Source organism: Halichoeres trimaculatus, unplaced genomic scaffold (assembly GCF_033239565.1).
Source record: "Halichoeres trimaculatus isolate MK-OKI-2021-1 unplaced genomic scaffold, fHalTri1.1 fHalTri1_scaffold_13, whole genome shotgun sequence".
NCBI classification, from domain to species: domain Eukaryota; kingdom Metazoa; phylum Chordata; class Actinopteri; order Labriformes; family Labridae; genus Halichoeres; species Halichoeres trimaculatus.
In genome coordinates, this window is record NW_027437191.1 from 13,722,098 (window position 1) to 13,749,878 (window position 27,781).

Consider the following 27,781-nt stretch of genomic DNA (forward strand, 5'->3'; position numbering starts at 1 on the left):
CCATTGGGAAAACAATGCAACAAAGCTGAACAAAGAAGCAACAGACGAGTCTTTGGACTGTGGAGGGTGCGAATTAATGATGTGAGAAAAAACAGTAAAATAATCCAGCAGTGACAAATTCTAGCTCCCCTTTACTCATTATCATCCTTTATTAAACTACAACATAATCTGAGAAGAATGAATCAACTTAATACTCATTATTCTTTAGAAAGTAATGAGTGTCTACGCTGTCTTGAAACTGGAAAGGCTGACTGGTGACGAGGAAAAAAATTGTCCCGGTGCCGACCAGAGCAATAAAGATAGCTGCTGTCGTTCTTTGTTGAAATGACTCTTCAACCTGTTAATCTCAAAGAGAAGACATAAAGCAACTTGACTATCTCCTTAAATTGATCAATTTATCAAAAATAATTTGAAACCTGACCTTAAAACTCTCAAAAAGTATTTTTTGCATTAAAGGCAGATGTTGTGCTCTATATTCAACCGGATGGTGTAAGTTTATGGTATCCATGAAGCAACACATCTTGAGCCATAACAAATCATCTGCTGCATGACACAGTTACATGAAAGGTCAGAGAAGCCTGCAAGTAAGGGAGCCTACTCCACTGGGGAACATGAATGTCGACCAAAAAATACAAATGAAATCCATTCAGTCAGCTTTTTAAATAATCATAATATGGATTTATAATCGGGCAGGCTGACCAATCGGCACTGTCTTCACCAGAATAACACGGCTAAAATTACCAAAGTAAGAAAACCGTGGTTCAAACCATCTTTATGAGTTTTATGAGCAATTAAAACAAGTGAATTTGGTAATTAAGGTAAGATAATAATTCATTTGTCCCACAACGGGGACATTTACAGATTTACAGCAGCAAACATGAAAGTGTATTGTGCAAACATTACAATAAGAATTTGTCAAATTGAATAACATAATAACCTAGGGAAAAAAGTCATACAGTACTATTTAACCACAATAAATCTGTAAAGAACCAATGTATAAATACGAAATGTGGACAGACTGCTAACATAAAAGGTAAAAAGTCTTCTGAAAGAGGTGAGACCTGTTGTCCATCATAGACTGCTTGACCATCATTCTCCTGACCATCAGCCTCTACCTCTACAGGGTCCAGAGAGCAGCCCAGGACAGAGCTGGCCTTCCTCACTACACCGTCTTTGTTACAAAGTTTATGACGCCCAATCTGACTATGATCAAACATAACCCGTCAAGGAGGGGGAGCTGCACACCAGCAATTTCCTATAAATATAACCAAACAGTCTGGTATCCTGGGTGAAGACCTTTTTGAGTCCATGATGCAGCATGAACAAAACCCCCGTGCAGCTGTCTGCACAGGGGTTTGTGCATTATCACAGTAATTTATTTAGGGTAACAGCACAGGGGTAGCACTGCCAACTGTGGTGTTTATGTCACTGCTCAAATAAAAACTTACAAATGAGAAAGCTACGGTAATACTGTATGACAGGACTGATTTTGGATGAACTGCTCCATTAATCTGTATCTCCATGTCTTTGGACAAAAATCATCAATGATATAAAAATACAAAAAATAAGCACAGTCATCTTTCTAAAAGTGTTGTTTATGTATGAGATCTCCTCAAAAGTAGGGGTGCACCGATAACAATTTTCTTGGGGACCACCGATCACCTATCTTCAAAAAGCCTGACCTGCTGACACTGATTTGGGCCAATACTGTTTTTTTTTTTTTTTTTTTTAGTAACTGATAGCATATACCTTCAATGTTCCAATCTTTTTCTATTGAAAATCATTGAACAATACCTGTGAAACAATAAAATATTTTTGTTTTAACTTAAACAACCAAAAAAGTGTCCTAAGTTTTAGGTCTCAGAGCAAAAAGCGACAATGGTTGGCTGTCAGACCTTCCCAGAGGTATATAAGATCAGTTTTATATGTAAGGATGGGCCAATCACCAATCTCACAAATAAAGGAAATTGGCACTGATCGATGGGCTGACCAATTGATCAGTGCATGTCTACTCTAAAATAAATCTCTTTCATTCCCACATTTAAGTCAGTGATCATCTCTTTTCTACAGACTGATCAGAGACAACTGACCATATCAAATGTTTTAACTGCTAGTTGGCAGCAGATACATATACTGTATAAAAACAAATTAAGCCATTTGAAAAGTGTTAGAAAGATCATCCTAACATAGTCCTGTCATCATTTTCAACTGCACAAACAGCTGTGAGAGTTTCTGAGGAAGGCTGTGGCCTCGCCTTCAGGGAAGAAGACACTTGTCAGCAAGCTCATCTTGAAAATCTGTTCACCAGGATGCAGAGGAGCACAGGGGAAAATTCAACCTCACATCTTCATTGATTGAGAGTGTAAGGCAAACACTAAGACTGCATATGGCCCTTTTATGAAAGAGTGAGCGGTCACCAGAAAAGCTGTGAACCAATCACCATGAATGCACATCCCGGCTCAGTTCAGCCTGTTAGCTGCAGCACGATCTCATTCTGAATACTTTTAGCTTTGTTTTGCTAGCCAAAAAAAATACTACAACAGTTAACCTGCTGCATATCCAGTCAGCTGTGACAACTTCCTTTCTTAAAACAAAGTCTTACCTTCAAAAATACTGATCTTGATTCATATCTATTTAAGTCCATAGCTCTCACTGAAGTCATTTCTTATCACTAAGCCCTAGTGTCGGATATTAAATATGACTTGACATAATATGCACCAAAGCTAAGGACCTTTAGAGTGATGATCTGGTGCAATATGTTCATACTATCAATGATGATATACATGTTTCAACTTGATATGAACTTACCTATGATGACCAAATTACACTGAACAAACAAACAAAAAAAACAGACAAGTTTACACATAAAAATTCAGGCTTAGCTCAAGCACTGAAGCTGAGAAAAATGTTTGTCTTTGTGAATCAGAAGCTCACTAGTACCAGCTCCTTGTGAGGTTTGAACAATGACACCACTGATCTGTGAAATCTGGGCTTTATTCCCAACAATAGTGGTTCAAAAACAACAGGCCTCATGTTACTCAGAGGGTCAGTTTCTACCACTTCACACCATCCTCCAAAGCAAACAGTTTGGATGACAGCTGGACTTTCACTCTTTACCATGAAGAGAAGATTCATTTCCACTGTTAGGAATCTGAGACTGCAGCCAACAGACACAAGAATTATAGCCCACCAGAGGGTGGAGATGTTGTAAAAAAACTTAAGTCTGGTTCCACAGGAAGGCGGCAGGAGACTTTTTGCCCATGTGCACCTGAGAGTGTGACTCCTGTCCCCAAGAACAGAGAAACATGATATCTAAAAGTTAAGCTTTTCAACTTAAGACTAAAGAAATGTATTTAATGTGAAAAATCAGATTTCTTTCTAAGCCAAACGTGGTCAATGACAGTGAATTGACAACCATTTGGCTCTTTCAGCTGCTCCTTTACAGGCTTATTGTTCAGACGAATCTAGCAGAGAAGGATGGGAGCAGCGTAGAATGGGGCCAGAGCAGCTCACCTTGACCCTTACACACTCCAATAAAAAGTGAGCAGAGGGAAAGTATGAGGCCCTGACAGCTCCTGGCTCAGAGCGCTTTAGAGCCCTTATCCCTCATTTGCATTTTGCCTTTTTTGAATGCATGACTGTAAGAAACTCTGGGTCCCACACCGTGTTCTTTAGATACATCAATATGTTGAACAAGACAAGATCATCTATGTCCATTTAGTTTATGTTGCAATGCTCGATCCAGGTTGCCTTGTGAAGAAAAATACAAACAGTGGGGGGTACTACAAAGGTGGGGGCCTGACATAGTAAAAGACATTGGGGTCACATGTGTGAACATGTGATGTGTCTTAGAGGCTTGTCTTTTCTTCCTCTGTCCACCAGTCTGTTAGAAATAAAGAAGCCTTTGCAGGTTTGGTGAAACACCTTCAAAAACTTTTCCTTGTCCAGTTACCGTAATAGATTAAGCTTGTAACTGCAAAAGACATTGGCTGTTTTCCAAACCGCCTACTACACTAGCAATGCCTACTATTTTGGCCGAAATTTAGTACGTTATAGTCAGTATGCAAAACTTGCAAAATCTGCAGTATGCCAAAAATCCTTGGATGTCCTACTGATCCAGGAAAATTTCTCTGTATGAAGGCTAGTCTACCTGGCATACTGTTTCCCCCAATGCACAGCGCTGATGCAGATGGCAGGTTTCGGTGAATTACTGCCATCTACTGGAATAAGTCAGCACTATAACTACAACACAACAACATTAACGTTATATGGTTCGTGAGATAGACATACACATAAACATCGGTGAATCTTGTCACTTCTGGTTGTAAAAGAGGTGTTTACTTCTACAAACTCATTAAAGTCCATATAAAAGACTAATTACCCGTTTTTAACCATACATGGATTATATGGAAAGGGTTATATGGAGAGCTGCAAAAATAAAAATTCAGATTTATTTTCAGTCAATGATATAACTTTTGGTGTAAGATTAAAAATCAAGAATGATGATTCTGCTTTGAAATGATTAACAAAATAACTAAATGCCGAGATCTGCCCATAACTTGTTTTGTACAATTATATTAAAGGCAAAAAAAATCCAACATCATCTGTAGCTTCGCCTTCCGAGACTGGAAACAAGAGTAGTATATCCTACTACAAAACAGACACAACAGAACCATCATGCTACATACTACATGCAAAAGCAGTAGGTAGTATGTAGTGCCTACTACATACTACATTCACATGTAGAATGTGGTAATGTAGTATGTAGTAGGCGGTTTGGAAAACAGCCACAGTTTGTCTTCAACCATACAACAGGACAGCTTTATGCAGGTGCCAACAACCATTGACCCATGGTAGCAGTCGCCTAGCCACATTTACTTTGCAAGAGAAGTGCTGCCTATGTGTACACAGCAGCCTGACCCTCACTGCACAGCTGGAAAAAAGTGCCTCACTTTGCGCTGATTACATGCGGTCCAGCAGGACCCATGAGCCATGCATGAGCGTGACAGTACATTTAATAGGAGACTGGGAAATTAAAAGGGCCTGTCTCCAAACTAGCTATGTTCCCTAAGATCACACTGGTAAGTCATGGCTGAAGTCCTCACAAGCTGGAAGCTCAGCCCAGTGGGACTGGTTACTATAACAACCAAGAGGAGTAATGTTGTCACAGCGCTGCAACTCAACAAGGTGGTAGAAGATTCAATGTTTTGATCGCAGACTTCCTTTGGCCATTAGGGAGCTCAATGTTGAGCGAAATGATTGGGAAAAAACATCACACTTGATGCCAGACCCAATGCTGGATAAACACGTTTTCAATGATATATTTGTTGATTGTACTTTAAGATTCTTAGGCTGAACATAGAGTTTTCTTTACAGAAGATTATCCACATGTTGCTTTTCAGATCTCTTTTTAATTGGTTTTGGTCATGGAACAGCATGAAGTTCATCATCCAATGTTTAATATCTCAAGGATCCATTAGTTAAAGGTCCCATAAAATGCTCCTTTTCAGCAGTTCAATCGAAGCCAATAAATCAAGCATAGCAGCATTGTTTCCAGGCTCTCATAGCCCCTCTGTTCAGAACAGTCTGATTTAGTGGGCGGGGCCTTCATATGTAAATGAGCCACAGCTGATACCGTCCTGCTTTTCTGCGTCACTGAGAGCGGCCCCACATACATGACTACCTACCAAGCTCCGAGTGCACAATGTTTGGAAAACAGACTAAAACAACAGGCTAACCGCAGCTAAAGTTAGCATCCTGATGCTAACACAGAGACAGGGGGGACACTGAGGAAAAGCTCTTACATCTGCTCCACAGCACACAGCATTTAAAATACTCACATTTCCAGGGTCCGAGGTTTGTTGGCAGATGGTTGGTAATGCGCCTGGATTCAGGACCAGTCTATTCGCTAGCCCTCTGTTGTACTGTCCAAAGTTGGAAAAGCAGTCGGCCGCGAAGTGACTAGCACACACATGCACAGTTTTACTGAGTGTAGCTGGCACATTTCCTTGATAAATGAACTCTAGCCACTTAGTGTTGTCTTCTTCTGAGATGGGAAGCATGTGCATGGAACTATGTGGCTGTTTACAGCCAAAAACAGGGCAGTGATGGCTCTTCAACTTCAGCATTCTCCTCCCCGCTGCTGTGGAGATTACTCACCAGTAGGGGAGGGGAGTGGGCGGGGAGAGGATCCAGGGATATCTGCTCCGGTGGACCAATCAGGTCAGACTTGCTCCTGATTGGTCAAAAAAGGGACGCTGATGTCGGCAAATCCCCAAAATCCAAACAGCTCATTTTAGGTCAGGATTTTACATTCACAAGCACTACTAAGTACAGGTTTTGTCATATCACATTTTGTGGGCTGGGAGGAAAGCCAAAGACCCACAAATTTCACTAAAAGACTTAGTAAAGTGATTTTTGCATAATATGGCACCTTTAAAGTGTTAAACTACTAAAATATAGTGTAAGAACAGGAATATGAATAGACATTTAGACCCGGACACATGAAGAAAAGAAGCCACAACAGACAACATCACACCGATAATTCTGCATTTACCCCAAGCAGTCTGCTTTTCATCTTCAACACTTGCATAACATTCTCCCTCTTCCTCGGAGAAAAACTCCACTGAGATGCCAATACACAGCCAGCAGACAGTTTGCCAAAAAAGAAAGTTCTCATTAAAAAAAAAGTGCTTTGAATTATTCAAACATAAAAGTATTTTAGGGATTGATTGATTCAAGACATGAGGAATCAGACACAGTATTCACCTTTACGTCTTCTCATTGTTCTACAGAGCACAACATCAACTGTTCATTTTCAGTCGCGGAGCTCAATTTAGAGCCTTTCTTGTCATGCTGACCTTTGAGCAATCTCCAACACTGAGACATCAGAATGATATTCTGCTGTGTTCTATTATAGATTATAAGGTTTTTGTGATGATCCAAATCAAAGAAAGAGTCGACAGAGAAAAAGCAGATCCTGCATCACCTGAGAGGAATATAAAAGGTTAATTCTGGTGAGACCTCTTCCATGTCCCAGAATGGAGCAGGATGCATAAATGATTATCCACTGCCAAGAAAATAAAATGTAATTTTCTCGCAGTCCAACAGTTAGTTTTTTTGTTGTTTTTTTTGCTCCAAGATGAGCTTAGAGAAGGAGAAGATGACAATAAGAAGGCAGAGAGAGATGGTGGAGGAGGACAGCCAGCAGCCAGCTCCAGCAGAGGGGCCCTGCTGACCCAGATCCAGGCTGAGTGTGGATGATATTAGCAAAGCAATTAAAAGAGATGACAGCCATCAGGCAAAGTCACACTGACAGGAGAGCAGTCTCTCTTACTCCTGGAATGGCTATCGATTTCATTAGCTAAAAACAAGAGGCTCCTTAGAGCCCAATGGGGGGGTGAAAAGAAAAGTTATAAAACATATTTTTCTAAAACGTGTGGATTGTTGTGTGGTGTAAGGAAACAGGACAGGGGCTAACAGGTGGGTGACTCTTTCAGCTCTTAGCCTGAATGCTGAAATCACTACAAGAAAGTCATAAGCTTCATTCTACAGAGATGGCAGGGAACGTTTCCTATCACTTTGTTTGATTGTTTTGTTGTTGGTGGTGGGTTTTTTTGTTTTGTTTTGTTTTGTTTTTTGCCAACAAAACAAATAAAAAATTAGACAAAATTCACTATTTTTCCGATGTGATAGGGATGAAGGTTGGAAACTAAAGATAAGCTGCTTTGAAAAAAAGTTAGGTTTTGAATACATTTCTGACATTTCTCCAGAAGTAGAAAAAAAAGAGTGTGTTGCTTTTCTACTGCTTCCAACCAAGGCGCTTTTGCCGACTCCAGAAAAAGAAATTGTGCTACTTCTGAAGGTCAAAGCAGCTTCCCACTCAGAATATTTTGGACACTTGCTCACATTTGAAAAAGCCAAAGGCTGATGCCAAGGTCAGTTTTTTTAAAGAAACTTGTGAGCTGATAAATTGCCAGAAGTGTTGTGGGTGGAAATAAGTGCAAAGGTTTGAGAATCCAAGTACAATCACGTTTAAAACATTTGCTCCCATTTGACTTTTCATCATACCTTAAAGGTAAAAGGCGGTGAGAATCTGAAATTCTGACAAAGCTTCAGACTGATGCAAAAATATTACATAGAGCAGTGGTTTTCGAGGTGTGTGTATATATATATATATATATATATATATATATATATATATATATATATATATATACATACATACATACATACATACATACATACATACATACATACATACATACATACATAAATGTATGTATATGGAGAACAATTTGTCCTGAACATGTAACACATAAAGCGCCATAATTGTCGGATTCTCAAGTTTCTGATATGACAAATGCAGCTTCTGCATGATGATGTCATGTCCGGTGTTGACCTGGTCATTTGAGCCTGTTATTAAGCTATCTGTAAAACTTGTGAACTGAACTTCAAGGCTATTCCCCTGTCTAACTACTGACTACATGTTAGAAAAGAGTATCCCACCTTGGCTGACAGAGCTCTGAATTCCCCTCTCCTCTTTGCAACAACCTACTTCTGTGAGTCTGGCTTCTTTTTGTTAATAATTTCCTGTTCTAAACAAATGTAATAATTATTGAAAAGTGAGTAAATGTTAGAAAAACATTCTGAAAGTTTTGAAGCAAAGTCGTTGGTTTCGAAAGGGGTCCCCAGCCAGAAGCAAATGCTGTTTGGGAGGTCTTGGCGTCGTAGGGTTTGGGAACCCCTGACACAGAGTGATAGTCATCAGACCACTCAAACAACTCCTGCACAAGCATGTAGACAAAAACTGAATAAATATTAAAGAACGATTTGAGTGATTTGAGAGAAAATCTCATAAAATGCATTACAGCATAGGGCAGACTTGAAATATTGAGCCAGTTCAGCTGTAACAATGAAGGATGTGTTCCTGTATACTTCACTTAAGCTATGAGACCTAATGCTTGGGTGCTGGAAACGTCTCTCAGGGGGTGGCTCTGAGTCTGAAAAAAGTAGTGGAGGTAGATCAAACTGTATCTGTAGCATACCTGAGCAAATATTGACCAGATGTGGCCACAAAGGGGGTTGCTGTCAGGCCGGCCCAAGGCCAATCATAAATTTGATTATGGTTAAATTAAAAGAATGTAAAGTGCATGCCATACAACTGTGTTGCTTTTATTTTGAAAAGCAGCACATTTGCATTCCTTCTGTATGGATGCATTTGGTCACACGAGCCCTGTGTGTGAACCTTGATAAAGTTCAACAGATCCTTTATCACTTTTATTCATCATGTTATTTTTGAGGGCTATTATGCATTTGCATTCTCACTTGAACACTTACATATTAAATCTCCATTCGACACTTTTTATTGGTTAATAGATACCTGTTCTGTATTCTGCATCTTGTTCTTTATTTACTAACACTTTGAAGTTTGTGATTTGCCTGTACTGAATTTTGTATTTACTTTTTTCACTCTGTTAACAATTTACTTTGCAATTAATAAAGTGGATCTCATCTTATCTTATGATGACCTCTCAGCTTTCTGCTTTGTTCTCCTGCTCAAATTATCTATGCTGCTGCAAGATGTTTTCTAATGACCACAGATTTCTACTTTGAAATCAACTTAAAAATCAGTATCTTTGACAAATGGGTTGAATTCAGCTGCGGTGACGTGGATCCTTTCTACCGTTACAAGCAGACTTAAAACCCCACTTGTTTTTGCCGAGTGGTGCATGAGTTCCACAGACAGAAAAAGAAAAAAACCTGGTGCAGGAATTCACATTTTACAAGCGCGTTTAACCTCTGGGAAGCCCCTATAGCATCACTTTGACATCTGCACGGCATGTGTGTCTCAGCCGTAAACCAAACAAAAAAAACCTACCCAAGAATCCTTTTCATGGTCATACATGTGCAACAAATACACAACTTACACAGAGGAATAGCCACTGAAAGTCTCCTGACTGTTATTCAGACCTGAGAGAAGCTGAGCAAATCTTTGCTGTCGAGCTCGGCTAAATGTGGAATACCAAATGACCTCTAACATACAAGTAATCATACGGCTCCTTCGTGTCTCTATGAGCTCTCTGGTCTCTGCTGAAAGACTTCTGCAGTAACCATCCGCAGACATGACAGCAGCCTCTCAGGCTCAGTTCAAGAGGAAATATGTACCAGAAGTTTCTCTCTGCCTCAAGATGGACAACAACTCAGTCAGGCTGTTTAAGAGTAGTGTAAAAAGCCATAAAACACCCTCACATAACCCCTACATCTGTATGCAAAGGGACATGCCATGATGAGCTGCTCCCTGTCCATGGCCATTAAAGCTTTAATCAACACTGAACAGGGAAGTCTTTAAACGTGTTAGATGATGCTCACAAGTAATCCAGGCTAAGTTTTCCAGCAGACCCAATCACAGATGATGATAAGAGCATACATCTGACCTGTCTGATAAGAAGCCCTGTTGAGAAATTAATTTCAGCAGCAGACATTCAGTCCCCGCAGATCAGAGGTGTAATGAAAGTTAAAAGGATATTTTATAGCAGGCATGAAAATGCTTTTTTGAAATATGTCTTTGGATAACTGACAGCAGACTCACTGTTGCTGCTCACAATGTCAGAGTGTTATTGAACTGCAGCTGAAACAGGAAGCTGCTGCTCTGTGCAACAGCCTGACCCAGAAGGAAAAAGGAGAGGAAGGCAAAATATATCACCGACCAAACCTCGTGGGTCCACCACAAGTCTTCAGACACTTTGTTAAGTTTGGCAAGCCGAAGAGAAAAGCAAAACTTTTTCTTTTTTACACACTTTTCATGGCCAAGAAGGCTAATGTGATGCACTCTAAATCAGTTTAAGGAGCTCCAAGACAGTCCAGCTGCAGACCTCCACCGTCAGGCCCTACTTCTGCAGATCTCCACTGTGAATCACCTCTGCTGCCAGAAAAAGTCTCTGCTGGTTTGCCTTTCCAGTTCAAGTTTAAGTTTAAGTCAATATTTTCTCTAGTTTTGTATAATTTATGCAGAATATTTCAAAATAAAATATGTTATACACTCCTGGTTCAGTGGTTTTGTCTTTTGTTCAATAACTCAACAGCAACACTTTATTTTGTGGGATATTTTTTGATATAGGAGCAATGCTATGCTCTAAACTTGAGTGGCTATTAAAAAGCAATAGTCTATGCCAGCCCTATTATATTAGCTGCCCGAAAGTAACCTGCCCGAAAGTGTCCACAAGTGATTGGGATTCAGTGATCGGTTGAGAAAAACATCTTTACTGATTTTGACAAGTTCCTACAAAAATTCCAACATTAAGGGAGTTAGTGTAAGTTCATGCAAGACACGGGGGTTATACGCCCAGCTGTGATCAGCTGACTGATGTTCAGTCTCTAACACCTCTCAACCAATCACAGCGTGTGTCTAACGACAAGGTGGCGTATTTAAATCACGTCATCACTCTGTCTTATCCCTGCTACCTTATTGCTACCCAGCTGCTGCCGTCCTAATAACTCCTCCTCCACCCCAGCCTCCTCCTATTAAGACTCTGTATTTATCCAATTGATATGTATGCATCCTTCTAATCTGTATGTACATATGGGGTTTTGCTATGCACTGGAAAGCTGAGCTGAAACATCAATTCTAACTGTATCCATTTGGCAATAAATGGTTCAATGTATGACAAGAGTGTTCTTGGCTAAATTACATATAATGACTGCAACACCTATCGTAACCTATCAACTAACCCAATGCATTGTGTCATTGAGCATTAGTAGTCCTACGTAGGTGAAAATAGTATGTCCCTGTCTACCTTAAAATGAAAAATAGCAAGGAAAATCATCAGTTTAATCCTGTGTGGACTGGAAAGTATTTATTTATTTATTTCACCACCCAGTCCAAACCAAACCAGTGTGTTTTCTCTGCAACAATTGCTGAAAGTTTATAATGTCTGAAGACACCAGACTGAAAAACATGCAGAGTTTTACACAAACTTCCCCGAGGGATCTCTTGAGGGGCCGCCAAAATTCAGAGTTTGACTGTGTCTTACATGTGGAGCTGCACAACAAGAAAGCAAACTTGAAAAGAAGCAAAAAGCAAACTTAGCTCAGGAGAAGACCACAGCAGCTTAACTTTGCTGCTAAAAATGTGCAGCCCAGCTGGTGCCCTTAGCCTGAGAATCTGACCCGACTAAATTTCTAATTAAATAGCCCTGGTCTATGCCATGTTGTTCTCTTCCAGTATCCTTATTTTATTTGCGGCCAAAAGACACAAAATGTGCTCTCACTTCCTTTACTCCCAAACACCTCATTTCTGTGTTTGACTTCATTTTCTCTGCCTCCTTGTTGTGATCCACCATATGAGCTGATAACATCATGAAGCGGATAAAGGCTGTGTTGCAGATTTTAAACTTCAAACGATTTTAAGTTTTATCTCCTGAGTAAAAGAAGACCAGGCAGTTGATGGTTGTCCTCGTCCCACTTGACTCCTCCTCAGTAAGAGCGCTAAAGATGAATCAGCTTTTTACTTTTCTTTCTCCTATTGCTGTGTTTACGCTTCAGTCCTTGTGGACACTTAAAGAGAAGAGAGACAAAACACTGATAGCACTTCTAAAAGTGCCAGCATGTCCCATTCACACATATTAGCCTCAATAGGCCGGATAACATACCATGTTAAAACCCCTGCTGTGTGTGTATGTCCTATGCCCCTTTCACCAAGGGCACCCCTGCAGTGCCCTACATCTTAATCACTGCAGGGGCATCCAGGAGACAATGGCTCATTGACTACGCGACAAGGATGTAACCTGATGTGACAGCCTGTTTGTGTGAGTTTATGTTCTACCTCCGTCGTGCTTGGGCAACAGTGTTTGAATTTATTATGAACACAGGAAAAAGGGCAGCCATTTCTATCATTAAGGCTGCAGCTGGGGGAGCTACAGGCTGTCGTTATGGTCAGCAGCAAGAGAAGGCTTTCTCCTCTCTCTTCTTCCCGCACATGATCATTCAGCAGCACAAACAATATTAGAGATGCGGCTCATTAGCGGGGTCAAAGGTCATGTCGTAAGCTACATCCATTTTATGCTTGGATCTCAAAACTCCCCCCATCATATTCTGTCCCTCCAGCTATAAATTGCACCGTGCTGTGTCCAGATAAATGCTCTTCAAGGTTGTTTCCTCTTTGTGAGCAGCTGGAGGCTTCTCCTCTTGATGATGGAGGAAGGAGAAGGCTGGCTCACAAGTAAGGGTTTTAAACAGTGGTTGACATTATATAAAGCTATTCCTGCTGCATTTGTCTAATGGATCATGACAGGCCATGACTCAGGACTAAAAATTCACATCATTTAGTGTTTATCTCCTCACAGCAGGACTGTTCTTCAGGTAAAAATTGCATGTGTGCACCGCTCCGACCTTTGGTTATTATTTTCAACCTCTTATTCTAACACAAATCAAGTCATGTTACCAAGGTTCAAGTGTGGTATGTTTACAATGTTGGTACTTTTGACTAAATATTTTTGGAATCTGGACTTTTGGCTCACAAAAAATGTGAGTCTTTGGACCCAATATTCAAGTATAAAGAGCGATCTCAGACAAGTGTTTCACTTAAGTGCTGATTATTTTACTTCACTTCAAAGTCAAAGTCAGTTCTGCAGAGAGGCCCTGTACTTCCTGACAGGCCAAAGCAGGTGGCTGCTTGGTTCCAGTCACTGCTCCCATCTTTTAGGATTAACTGCACTTCCACAAAAATAAAGTTGTCATTTCCTCCCAAAATGACTGCAGCAGAGTCCCCTATAGGCATTTATTTATCACCAACCTAAAACTTTCCCCGCATCTAAAGCAACAGGTCGTCTGCCAGCTCTATGGTGCTCTTGCATGCAGAGACTCTCTGAATGATTCCAGCAGCCAGCGCCAGTCTACGGTCCAAACAGTCTGTCCAAATGCCAAACATGAACAGCAGAGTAAACCAGGCAATGATTTTTATTACTATCTATGATAGTTGGTTAGAAAGTACAGTTGGGATGTGGGGAAGTCAGAATTCAAGGAGTAGCCATTGCAGACAGCTGGGCTTTTTTCATCAGTTGGATTTTGTAACTTTTTAACACCCAACAGATTATTTTCACATTCTTTCACTCTGCGGTAGTGCTACAGGGTTCATTTTACACTCAAATGGTCCTCATCAACTTGTCTACTAGGAAAATTTACCACAAATATCCATAGGAGCCCATAAAGTGGTAAACACCAGTGGAAGCCAAACAATCCTGGGTTTATGAGCTGTGTTATAACACTTCCACACATGATGCAGGAAAAACACTAAATGCTCTTACGTACACACACAAGCTTCAGGTGAGACTTTTTGAACACTTGCAGGACCATACTCCAAATGGAACTGTCTTAAAAAGGTGATTGCTGCATTTTAATCAGCAGCCCAAAATCCCTCACTACAGCCTCTTAGGAATTCTCCCTTACTGTCGACAACACCAGCCTCACTCCATCATCCCAGCTCTGAAATCTGGGCGTTATTATGGACTCACCTTGGAACAACATGTTAATTACATCTCCAAAACAGCTTTCTTTCATCTTAAAAACATATCCCGTACTTGCCCACTACTCCCCTTCTTTGCTGCCAAAACCCTCATACATGCCACCCAGAATGTACTACTGCAATAGCCTCTTATAAGGTTCTTCCTCAAACTGCAGTTCATTCAGAATTTAGCTGACCATCTGCTCAACCACTTTCACTCCATGATCACATCACCCCCGTCCTTCACATCCTCCACTGGCTCCCTGTTCCCTACCGCATCCAGTTCAAAGTCCTTTTACCAGCGGCCTCTTTAATCTGGCCCCTCACTGTCTTACTGACCTGCTTCATCCCCATGAAGCCCATACTCTGTAGTCTTCACCCTTCTAACTGTAACCTCCTTTCCCCACCTTTCAGGATTGTTTTTAAATGTCTTTAATTGTGCTTAAATCATTGTGTTATTGTGCTCTGTTTTACATGTATCTTTTTATGCTTACATGCATTCTGTCAAGTGTCTTTGAGAACTTTGAAAAGTGCTATACAATATAATGATAACTACTATTATTATTATCATTATTTTATTATTATTAATAATAATAATAATTATTGACCACAACAGCTTTGAGCCACACAGGCTTCCATAGAAGAGTTCCCTGGGCAGAAATGCCATGGAATGATTTCCCAGACCAACGGTGAGGGGGTTGAACCCATGCAAGCAGAACACATAACACGCTTTTTTCATCAGAGATTTACTGCTTAGGGACCGACAGTAGCTCAATTTATTGAAAATTAATCAAAAGCAGACAATCAGAACCTCTGACCAATATAATTTTGCCTCTTCTGGACGTTATCTTTCTTTCTCTTTTAATTTTGTGATGACTTCCTAAAATTTCTATCAATGCTGTACTGATTCCTTAAAATAATCACATTTGTGGTCACGGCTGAATCATGGAAAATCGTAAGGTAGAACTCAAACAACGAGAATACAGAGCAGCTTGTTTCAAAAAAAAAATACTGTGTGCCTTGTTTAAACACATTATTTGTTGCAACATGAAAAAATTCAATAACCTTCATCAATGTGAAATGTTTCATTTGTTGTAGAATTGATTTGAGGCCACATCGCCGAACATTAACTAGATAGACACACTAACACACCAAAACAAAGCCAATCCCAACCCCCATCCAAGTGCCTGTGCACCCTGTCACCCCGCCCGGGATCAAAGGCGGCGTGTCACCCTAATCAGTCCTCGCTGTGAGCAACCCCATTAATTCAATTCTATTTCATCAGCAGTAAGTAGACCACCAGAGGGGTCTGTGCATTCCTGGGGTCCTGAGCATGCCCCAGGAGTAATCCTACCTCTCCAGCCCTCCTCTGTCCCAAATCTACTGAGAGGCTGACCTGGTCTTACTGGCTGACAGAATTGTGAGATGTTTGCAGGAAGAGAAACAAAGCCAGACAGAGCTCATTTTGTGGACACAGCAGGGAAGTCAGGCAGAATTAATGAGGCAGTATATCAAATAATGTCTGACAATCAATGTCCCACTAAAGCAGGCCAACACTGCACAGCCTGTACACACAATGAGCAGAGAATCAAACAATCGAGTGCTCTCAGATAGTAAAAAGTTAGTATATTTAGAGAAATCATAGAGTCAAGTTAACATTCATTGGTTAAAAGGGTTTTAAACTGAACAACAATGTAACAATTGTCCAAATGGTTTCCATGGGAGAATAATATGCCAGTGAGACAGGACATGACTCATTTTATTGTGCTTTTGTACCACACAGTGTGGTTTGTCTGTGGTTTAATAAAATGTTTATTGGGCATAATAAGCTTTTCAATGCTTACCCTACCTTTGGTCTCTGGTGGATGAGGACGATCATCACAGACAAATGAGATCCTAAGAGTATCAATGTCTGCACCTGCAGAAACAGTTAAAAAAAGATAAATGTGATGAGGCTTTAGGTTGAAAACTAAATGGAAAAAGTCTTTGATTTTGCCCCTATAACTCTTGTGCTTGCCATCTGTTCATGAACGCATGCTTTCATTCAAAGAGACAGAGAAAGGGAACATTTTTGTGAGAAACAATCTTCATTATGGGCTTTATTAGCATATTCTTTGGTCTAGTTACGAGAGAATTTACACCACAGATATTCATGCTTCTCTCCAACTGCCCTAAGAGAAAATAAGAGGCCAGTGGTGGATAATTCGGCTGTGGAGAAGGTCAAACTGAAGGCATATGGTTGAAGTTAGCAAAGCTCTTAAGAGTTGGTAATGAAAGAATTCCTCAGTGGAAATAAAAAATGTCAACAACCATATACCTGAGAGTGAAAGCTCTTCTCATTTTAAGATTTAGACAAAGGAAAGGGTTTGCATCGGAGATGATACTTCAAAAGATTTCATTGTCAAATATAACAATAGCACTGGTGTTGGGGAAAAAAAACAGCAATCATGTGACTCATCTGCGGTGGCAGCCTTTGGTGTCACCACATCTCAGGCTTTGTGTGTGTCTGTGTGTGTATGAGAGAGTCGGCTTCTGTTTGGAAAACAGAGTAAAATGGAATTTTCTTTGTACAAGGCAATCATGTATACAGGAAGACTTTCCTTATTAGAGCAAAATATGGCCTGATTAAAGTAAAATAAAAAATACATCACGGATTCAGTTAAGCTTTCAGTTAAGGATATTAATTTGTCTGGTCTTTATATCCCAGAGTGAAGTGCAGCCTTGTTGATATTTAAAGACAGAGTAACCTTTGAACTCATTCTTCTCCAGGATCACTGAGATTTCAGCTTTTCTCTGTCTACCCACTCAACCCATCCAGTTTGTTCATGTACTTGTTTGAGGGTTCTCCAAAGTCATTCAAGGAAATGAAAAAAAAAACATAATTTCGATTACTTCAATGAAAGTAAAACAGGAAGCCTACAAGAGAGAAAAAGATAAACATGGTCCAAGAACAAAGGATGACATCAAGCTACATTTAAACTGGACTAGTGGCTTTTTAAGATCAATGGCTCAGGGACACGACTTCTGATTCTGAAAATCTGTTACTTTCTTTACTTCATGTGCCCAGCTTCTGGCAAAAAACAAACTAGCTTCAAAGAAAACCCACACTACAATCAGTATCTTGAGTGTACAACCCAAAGTTTAGTGAGAATGCTCCGAGGAGTGACAGCAGTGAAGCAGCAGTGAAGCAGAGCAGACACTCTCTTCAGCTATGACACACACAGGTACTTAATGAAATGTTGATGCGGTAATAAATGACAAAATGACAAGAATCACTGAAAAAAAACCTCATCATCAAAAGAAAACAATGACAGTATGTGAAATAAGCTGATAGGCAATGTGGTCTTTTTTCTTCCCCTCTGCCTCCAGCCTGGTGAACAATGTCTCTGCCACCCCTCCTCCTCCCACACGACCCTGACTCTTCCCATGGGAGTGATTTTCTTTCTCTTTATGCGTTACATTAACACCCACTGGACTTTAAACTGCACAGCTCCACTTTGCACCTTGTACATTCTTTTGCTTTAATTTTTATTTTTTATATCTTAACTTTTTCTATATTCTTTTTTACAGAGTGTATAGCTTATATTTCTGTATTAATTAAGTAGTTGCTAGTCTTACGTTACTTCCTTGTTGATTGTAAGCACCAATACAGCCAAATTCCTTGTATGTGCAAATGCACTTGACAATAAAACCTGTTTCTGATTCTGATCTTCTAACAGGCCAAAGTGGACTGGTGAAAGCAGCCATCAGCTGGCCCAGGCTCTGTCAATCATGTATATACACCAGGTGACAAGCTGGTAAAATGCAAAGCCCTGAAATTTAAATTTCGTCTTCCTTTCAAACTGCATGTGTGCACCTGCATGAAAAGTCAGCACGTGAAAGACTTTGATCACCAAATGAGCTGTTTAATCTACACACCTTGTTGTGGTGATATTCTGAAACATATCTCTGCTTTTACAGTCACCTCTGAAGTTGTGCTCCCAAAATGTATTTCCATAAAATAGGGAACAAAGCATCCTCCGTCTTAAATTAAAACACTAATATTGCTGACCAATCCAAGGATGATCTGCAGAGCTGTATCATATACATGTTGCTAGGCGCCGCCCTGTTTGCTATGGCTGCGTTTTGCAGCAGCTCTCTCTTCTTTGTCCATTTCTTGTAATTTTTTTGTCTCTTTTTCGTAATCTTTGTATTCGGAGTGGATCATTACTTTGTATGGCTCATTTGTTGTGCATGGACACCAAACTTTTTGTGGCTTCAGTGATATTTTTACTACTTTTTGTCCTGTGTTTGTCGGGAGATCATACATGTAACCATGGCTGCATTGTTTACATGTGAACTCAGCTGTTAGTAGCCTGTAGCATGTCGATGCTAACTGGTGTAAGGCCTGATGTTTCCCACAAGGTGAGGAGAAGGAGGTGAGGACGATGTGCTGGTTCTCAGGTGAGAGCTAAGAAGTGACGACATGGACCTATCCTTCCATCCATCGTTATTGGTAAGATCTATCTCCGATAAGATAGACAAGTTAACTGTGCTAACCCAGAATCAGAGGGAATACCGGTTCCATTTTATTCTATTCTATTCTATTCTATTCTATTCTATTCTATTCTATGAGCAAGGGGTTCACAGGCCAACTGCTGCACAAAAGTGAGATGGTAATGGGTAATGTGGAGATGGTTCTTGTTGATGTGTTAGTTATTTCACTACCATGTCACACACGTCAAGCGTCTCCTAAACATGGTTTTGATTGTTGTTTTCCTTCAAGATAGAAAAATTGCATATGAAGACATTTTGTTCTACATAAAGAGGAAAAGGCTTCCTTTATGCAGTGATGAAAACACTGAAGGTTGCTTGAAGACACCAAATTTTTTGCTACCCCTTAATGTGCTAAAAGCTGTTAAGGTTTTGACGCATACATCTAATACATCTATCAAAGAAATACTTCAGGGAATTTGATCAAATGCTAAGAGCTCAACTAAACAAACCATGAATTTGTAAAAGATCTTATCCCACTGATTTCTGCTTTCACTTTTCTGTAATCTGAATATGTATACCAGTATGATGTACTAATTCAAACTTCAAAGACATTTCTCTACATTACCCAATGACAACATGGGGTTGATTTAATAAAAAGTCAAAAACTCCTTTACCCAGTTATATACCCATTTCATTGTAATTTTTATAAAACTGATCATTGTTTCCTCTTGTTTTTCAGAAGTATGAGCTGAAACTGTACATAGGAAAAGTATTGGATTATGAACACAGTTAAAGGAGGACTTCAACAGTTTCATGGCAGAATAGTTCATTAACTTCCCTATGGGCTTAATATTACAGGTCTGATTCTGTGTCTTGTTTCAATGAACTTCATAACTGACTAGTGATGATGCATATGCGACTCTAGGAAATAATGCAGTGTATGCAGTGTTTTACATCTGGGATGGTCAGTCTCTCCAAAGTCTCAGCTGAAAAGTAGATGGGAAATTACGCAAAATTTTCGCTTTGGTTTACTTCAGCAGTATGAATCTAATACCATTTTCCTTGTGATTGTCTTGCTGTTAAAGAACCAATTACATTTCTAGAAGCCCCATAATGCAGTGGAAAGTGAAAATGCAGACCGTTTCAAGACTGTCATCATGAGGGAAAGTGAACTTCTTTTCAAAGCTCATTTTTGTATCATCAGAGTCTTTATGCTGTTTGGCTTCAGTTACAGTGTGCAGGTGAACGCAGAAGGCATCAATTTTACTCAAATGGTCAGTGCTACTTAGACAAAAGGCATACTATAAACAAACATCAAGCCACTGCCTCTTCCTTGGCGCAGAGGCTGCATCCAGCAGTGTGAAGGGGAAAAGTTGCATCACGTCAGTTATAGTTAACTTGACGAACTAAAGCCCAGCCATAAATTATCTGACTTTAATCAATTGATTGAAGGAGCTATCTCACGGTGATAAACACGTGGAATCATGATGCACCAATTTTAATGTCATTTCTTAATCAGAAGGCTCCGCAATCAGCAGAGACCAATTAGGACCTGAGAGATTGAGACCCATCATCAAAAACCTAACATGGATGATGTCCCATTACCTCTGACTCCATCTCCAGCTCGATAGTCACACTGTTAAATGACCTTTAACAGGTGCAACTACAGCCTGAGGATTGACCACACAGACTCAAAGGTTTTTTTATCCTTAATGAGTTTATGTGTGGTGAAGCATGGTATGGATAGAGCAATAGTAAATGTTCAAATATAAAAATGCCAATTGAGGTTTTAATCTGAGGCACACTTTACCACAGCAAAATGTCTAAAACAAACAACACATGCGCAGAGAGCAGGCAAAAAACAATTTCCTTTGTCAGGGGTGGTCTGATTTCCCAATTCAATTTGGTTACGATTTGACACCCAAAAAGTTATTGCACCATTAAAAAAAAAAATCAGTTGCTGAAATAATTTTCTTTGGTTGGGAAACAACTCATAGCACTTCCTGAGTGATGTACTTGTTACTAGATTTTTTTTTAAAAACATATTCATATTTGCAAATAAATGTCCACATTTGGAGGTTTTTGTTCTTTAGAACAAAACTGCAGCTTTGAAACTGTGTGTGTTCACAGCTGTTTAATCACTTGCACCTTCATGACAACTAAACTCAAATAGCAAAACTTGTTGTAGCTTTACTAGATTAAATACTATAGAACACAGAAATCAACTAGGGGACATAAACACAACTCCGATGATATGGTGCAAGACTACAAATATAAATATCACACACTTACATGACAGTCTCTTGTTTTTCCCCGTCATTAAAATGTTTATTTTGTCTCAAACTTTATGACTACTTCACCTGACTTGAATCATCTAAAGAAAGAAAGTGATAGAATCAATCCAGTGTGCTGCGAGGCTCAGCAGAAACACAAGACAAACGTAAGCTGTCAAACTAGTCGCATCATGTTTGAATCACATCACATGTTGTCACAGACTGTGCTGTACAGCTCCAGTGAGGCAGGATAGGAAACCAAATATGTAAATGGCAGGACATGCTGTGTGCGCTGTCTTTAAATTAAAGCAATTCATAGTAGGGTTTCAGAAATAGTGACAGAGTGACCGCTCTGTATTTGTTTGGTTTTCAAAAGTAGCTTCAGAGTGAGTTCTCACACATTATAGACAATCTTTGACCTAAATTTTCGCTAGCTCTTCTTGTGTCCAATTCTGAGACTACAGAGGGATACACAGAGCTGATTTCAACATGTTATTAACGTATTCATTCTCATAATGCTTTAGCCAGCACATGAGGACAGCATCCTGTGGGTCACAGAGATAACGTTCTTTTAAAGCCAGAAACAGCGGAGCAGCCTTTTCTCTGTTTGTGAACAATGCTAGAAGTTGTTATAGCATGTAACTGGTTTTTAGAAATTTAATGATCGATCCATACTCATCCTTAACATAATCAACAATCAATTTTTTGAACACCCCTATCCTTCATGAGTGTCTACAGAAAAGTATAATATTTCAGATTTAAACATTAAAATTTGATTGATTCACTTTGAAACAGAGGACAGGTTGAGTAAAGTAACTAAGATGTATTTCAACAAAAAACTAAGGAATTCTTCTGTTCCTTAACAACACACACTAACACTATGTGACTGATTTTAATGTTTACATGACCCAATTACTCCAGTAACAGCAACCTGTGTTATTAATGGCAACCGCCAGACCCCTGAGAGACAGCAGGGGTATAGTCAGGAAAACAAAACCTGCTCTCTCAATGCATTTTCTGACAGGTTTATACAGTTTATTCTAAATAATGACCCTTGTCAACTCACTGCAGGTATTTAAACAGGAAAAATATAATGCTGAAAATAATGTTGAATGAATCAACACTAGAGAGCAACCAGCACAGCATGATGAGTTCGGAATGAGGCCAATAGTTTATACAGTCTTTGGAAGAATACGTTAAGGAATACAGAATGTAGAAATGGTGCTTTACAGATGCACATCACGTTTTCTTCAAAGATGTAATTTGTTTCCTTAACTCAAAAGCCACCTTCAAACTCATATGCACAGAGTGTACCCCAAATTACTCTGTTCTCTTTCCTCTTAACCAGGAATCAATTACACATTCAAGTTTAGTTTTTGCTAGGACAGATGATATAGTTTTACATCTGAGGCTGGAGCAGATTGCTCAAATAAACTACATCAGGGAGAATCAGGGAGTTCTGTTATCACCTGATGCACACAAATAAAACTATGTCATTTCTAGAAAGATATACATCTACTATCAATTTGTTTAGAAAAGAAGGAAGGAATAAGTTTAAGTGAATCCAGTGACTAAATTTGTTTTTACTTGAAGTAATCTTAAGTCTGGTTTGCCTCAGGCAGACAGGGCTGCTCCATCAGGCCTCTTTAGAGCTCTGCTTCTCGTCCCGGCTGATTCAATTATTCAATTTCAAATAAATTATTACATAATATATCCAGGTCCTTCTATGGCCCAGTGCACTCTCTGATAATGACTGATATATTCTGCATATTTAACAGCCCAGACATACCAACAATAGATTTTGTGTTTCATTATAGATGATATTTACTTCGAAGTAGAGATCAGATGTCAAAATAAACCTTACTGAAATGACAGGGGTTCATAAAGTAGATGTCAGGGGAAAATAACAATGCAGCCATGCTTGATGGGAGTGTATGGAAACACTTAACACTTATGGCTGATGAATTTCAGGTTTTGAGATGAGAGATAAAAAAAAAAATTCCTCATTCCTTTCCCTCTCCTCTCTCCTCCATCCACGAAGGAAAGCCACCATGGCATCATGTGGAGCTAATAGGCTTAATCTGCCCCCCATAGAGCCGCTCACTGCACTGGCCCCAAGACAAAGTATCACAGACCGAAGTCCAGACATAATCGTTCACCCAGCACCCCCAGAGATGTTCAGTGGATGAACTACTTGTATGGGCATTGAAAGTGTGGTCATTCTCTTAATTGAAAGGCCAACTGGTCTCCATTTTGCAAGACAAGTAATATTCATAAATACTGCAGGAAATTGCATTTTGCTGGATAACAAAAGGGGGAATTTGGAATATCAAGGCCATGATAACACCATTACACAGGGCTACAACACAGACATAGAGTTTATGAATGGGTTTTGATTTTTTTTATTTTTTTTTTTACAGTAAAAAAAAAGAAAGTCAAGTTAAAATGAATATTTTACTTCAAATTTCTCCCACTCAGATACAGGAATATATTGTGTATTGAGCTATGGCTGCATTTATCTAAGAATGAACAAAATCTTGATTTAAAATGTCCAGTACTATCATAAAAGTCACAGGTGGAGAAGGGTTAGCGCTCAGTGCTTTTTGAGACCATTTAGGTCTCTGTACAGGGGAACTCAAAGCTTTTTAGAAAATGATACCAGCATCACGGGTCCTTCAGAGACTGTGTTGAAGAGGGCAGCTCAAGAGACGGCCTTTCATAGTTCACTGATCTCTATAGAGCTCAAGAATCACAGCATTCACTCATGGCCTTTTGCCCCATGCACTGCTGTTTCTCGAGTGTCCGCTTGAGGCTGGCTCCAGAAGTACTGGAATTCACATACACACCAAGCCAAAAACAAGCAGTATTAACAGCAGAAATAAACATATCTACAGCGTGGTTTAAAAAAAAACTATTTCCTGTCTGAATCACTAATTTCACTATCGGCACGCACAAAAGGGAATGAAGTTTTTTCTAACTCAGCAGTACAGAGGATATTAAGATCGCGAGCTTGCCCAATCAGAGGCACAGTTCAGCTCTATAGCTGTACTCGAAGCCACCCTTTAATTCCAGTATGGCCCCAATAGCCAATTTGCTTAAAAAATCTGTTTCAGAAGCAGATGGGTGACGTCGGGCAGACTACCTCCATTAATTATACAGTCTGTGGTGTTCATTTGAGGTTGGCTGGAAAAATACAGGAAACCATGAACCCAACCTTTCAAAAAAGCCAATTTCCCCTGAAGTTAACAAGAAATTAGTTTGGTAACAACAGCTTATTTCCCAACATAAGCTGTACAGGGACTATTTAAATAAAGAAAAAAAAACTTGTAGCTCAGAAGATATTAAGATTGCAAGTTTTGTACAATTAGAGGCACTGCTGTCTTGACTGACAGGCAGACACACTGTAGCTTTTATTACGGACGGATCGATTATCGGGGCCGGTATTTAGCATTTTGAGGCGCATCGGCCTTTTGTTTAATCCAACGGGTGATAGGAAACAAATTTAAAACTGCGTGGTTGCAGCTCTGATGCAGCCGCTCCACTGTCTGCAGTCACTCCTCAATCCCCAGCACTGTCCCACCCACAGTACCATCTGATTGGTTACAAGCAGAGCCATGGCTTGGGACTGAGCCAATCAGCAGTGCAATTATTACAGTTATTGCAGTTACAATGAAACTTTGGAAAACTTTGTTTACTGTAGAAACTTTAGCAATTTTTTTTTTAAGTTTTCCTTTTAACTTTATAAAACATGCTGCTAAGCCTGGGAGCTGCTCTAATAAACTCATGCTTAAAGGTATTTGAATGAAGTTAAGTGTTGGAGTTTGTATTGTTAAAAATTTTGACACCAATATTTTCACTTTAACTGCAAATTATTATTGGCTTCAAATATTTGTTATCAGCCTCTTTGACTACAAATAATCAGTATTAATATTGGCCTGGAAAAATCCATATCGGTCTATGTCTAGCTTTTAGCAAGAAGGCTCGAGAACCACCTGAATTCTTCCTCTTTAACTCATGTAAGGTTGGCTGAAGTTAGATTGAGACAATATTTCTGACAGACGGATAACGTCAGGAAGACGACGACTATACAGTCTAAGCCTAAGCTTCTGCTCGACAGTGCATCACCGTAGGTAAAGCACAGGAACGCATCAGAACCCATGAACAAGAATGTACTGTACAATATATTGATTTTATACGCAGCTAAGGGTACATCACACAAGTCAAATGTATGTAACCCCACACACAAAAAATGAGCTCTTTCACATTGAATTTGATGAAAAAAATGAACTGCCTTGAGCTACAGCATTGTAATTTGCTGTCTTTAAGAAAAAAAAGGCATTTTTCTTGTGGCCTACTATAACAATAAATTGCTTTTTTAATGTGAAAATAAATTTCTAAAGCAAAATCATCCCCCAGGCAAACATAAACCACATGTTACGGACATATTGATTGAGTTTACAGCACAGACTCCTGCCAAAACTTCAGAAACTGTAAAACATCAAGTTACCTGACAACATGGCAGCGTACTGGTGCTCACACACCTATTTCACACCTCAGTATACTGCTGCTGATGCTGCTGCGTAATCATCCACCTACAGTGACTGCTCAATATAAATATGGGGAGACAATTATCCAGCAGAAGCAGCAGATGAGCCGAGTAGACCCCTGCTAAACGGCTCGGGCTCTGAAGCAAATGCATTGTGTTACATCATCGAGCGTAGAGCCGCCTGCCTGTTCAGGGAGAACTAGGACTAAAGCCCTTAATCCCCGCCTTGATTCATGATAGCCTGCCAGGTTTTCAAATGTCATCTGTGGGAGAGAGTGTCTTGCTCCCGCCTCACATGGTCGACCAGTTACTACAAAAACAACTCTAGGGTTCATCCGTTAAGGAGTAGTAACACATGCATACAAACCGCATCCAGTTAAATATAGCATCACACTTGTAAACAGGAACAAGTGCCAAGACCCATGCATAGTTTGGTATGAGGGTTGATAGTAAACTGTGCTAAATATGGAGCTTAGATTTCATGTGATAATACCCTGACTAGTACCAACCTCATTCTTTCATTAACACCTTCACACTTGCCAGGAAATAACTGAAACATGGAGGGTACTGATTCAGAGAGAAACACTGTCAGGGACGATTGACAGCAGTAATAAATGGCTGGATTCAGCTTCAGCTGTGACTGTGTGCCAGGAAAAGGCACAGTGTTCTTCACAACCAGAGCTCTACTTCACATCCAAGGGTACAGCACTTCACTGTAACAACACATGGGACTGAGGAGGAGGAGGAAGGCTTTGTTATCTCGAGGATGAGGATCCGCTACAAGTTGTGTTCTCATGGAGAAAGGAAAGATTTTTGTAACACTACAGGGTATGGATAAAACAAGAAACTGGGTATAAGTTTTGCTCTGCGAATTCAGGATAACAATTAGAGGGATGTAAAAATCACATCTGGGGTGGAAGTAGGACCACATCATAACATTGCTTAATGATGGTTGAACGACTGCTTCACTTTTACGGTTTTTAAAATCCATAATTTATGGCTTTATGATAGAATAAAGATCATTTCAGTGTAAAATGGATATAATTAAAAAATAAGGAGAATACATCCTGCTTTTTCATACATTGATAAATCATCCATGTTTCCAGGGCTGACTTTTTCCTATCCTTTTCAGATCACATTTCAAACCCTTTCGTTTCATGTCACGAGCCAAAACGTAAAGTTAATTTCTCCATCCGTCTTTACAGGAGCGCGTGTGCACGACCTGAGCACCGCACACATCGTTTGGTAGGCTGTGGTCCTCGGGAAAGGGTGGCAGTGAAACTAATGGTCCTCTTATGCATTCACTGTAGGACAGGTGCCCGCGTGCTGTCCAAACCCTCCTGTCCGACACAAAACAAAGACAAGCGGCCACCGGAGTCAGCGTGGTGGCTGCTTGTACCTGCACCGACAGAGCGCTTACCTCGCCGGCCGCTCGCCGCTCCTGTCCCCGGTGTTTGTTCTTGTTTTGCTGCAACGCTGCTCATGAATGATCGCTGTTTCTATCCCGAATAGTCGACTGTTGCATTTTACAGCAAAAAGGAACAACAGTGCATGCTGGTGGGGGCTGTGTGCTGGTTGGTAAATGTCCTGTCTGTGCTCCGTGCTGCACGTCACCGGTTGTAGTGGCTTGGACTTGGCAGACGCGTCTTGCGGAGCTGATCTGAGATGTGAGTGAGTGTTAGAACGGACAGGCACACCGTGTGGCCACTTTTTCACGATGCTGCTCCGCCCTTTTCATTGTGATTGGCTCACACAAGCCCTACAGCGCCTCCAGTAGTCACTACGCGTAACTGTATGCACCTACAGAGGTGTCCCATCAGCACAGCGTCAGTGGAGCCTTGGCACGAACCTCCGATGGTGTCTCAGGAGGTTAAATTCATAAGAAAGAGATAAATACGCAGTTAAATGTTTTAAATGTCACATTTCAAAATACTAATCCTCCAATGAAAGCTTCTTCTTTTTTCTTAGAGGGGGGAATGCATATTC

General features: G+C 40.1%; 1 protein-coding gene across 3 annotated transcripts in view; it reads right to left on the reverse strand.

Annotated features, from left to right (window-relative positions):
- klhl29 (kelch like family member 29) overlaps positions 1–27,493 on the reverse strand; it is a 182,681-nt gene extending 155,188 nt beyond the window's left edge. The window contains exons 1-2 of one of the 3 annotated variants that reach the window (XM_074684735.1): positions 27,216–27,493; positions 16,350–16,418 (exon numbers count right to left, since the gene is read on the reverse strand). The gene's annotated coding sequence lies outside the window, so the exon portion shown is untranslated. Of the gene's footprint in view, positions 1–16,344; positions 16,419–27,215 lie in introns of all 3 variants that reach the window. The other 2 variants (XM_074684736.1, XM_074684737.1) reach the window with 2 other exon arrangements.
- Between the last annotated feature and the right edge of the window lie 288 nt (positions 27,494–27,781).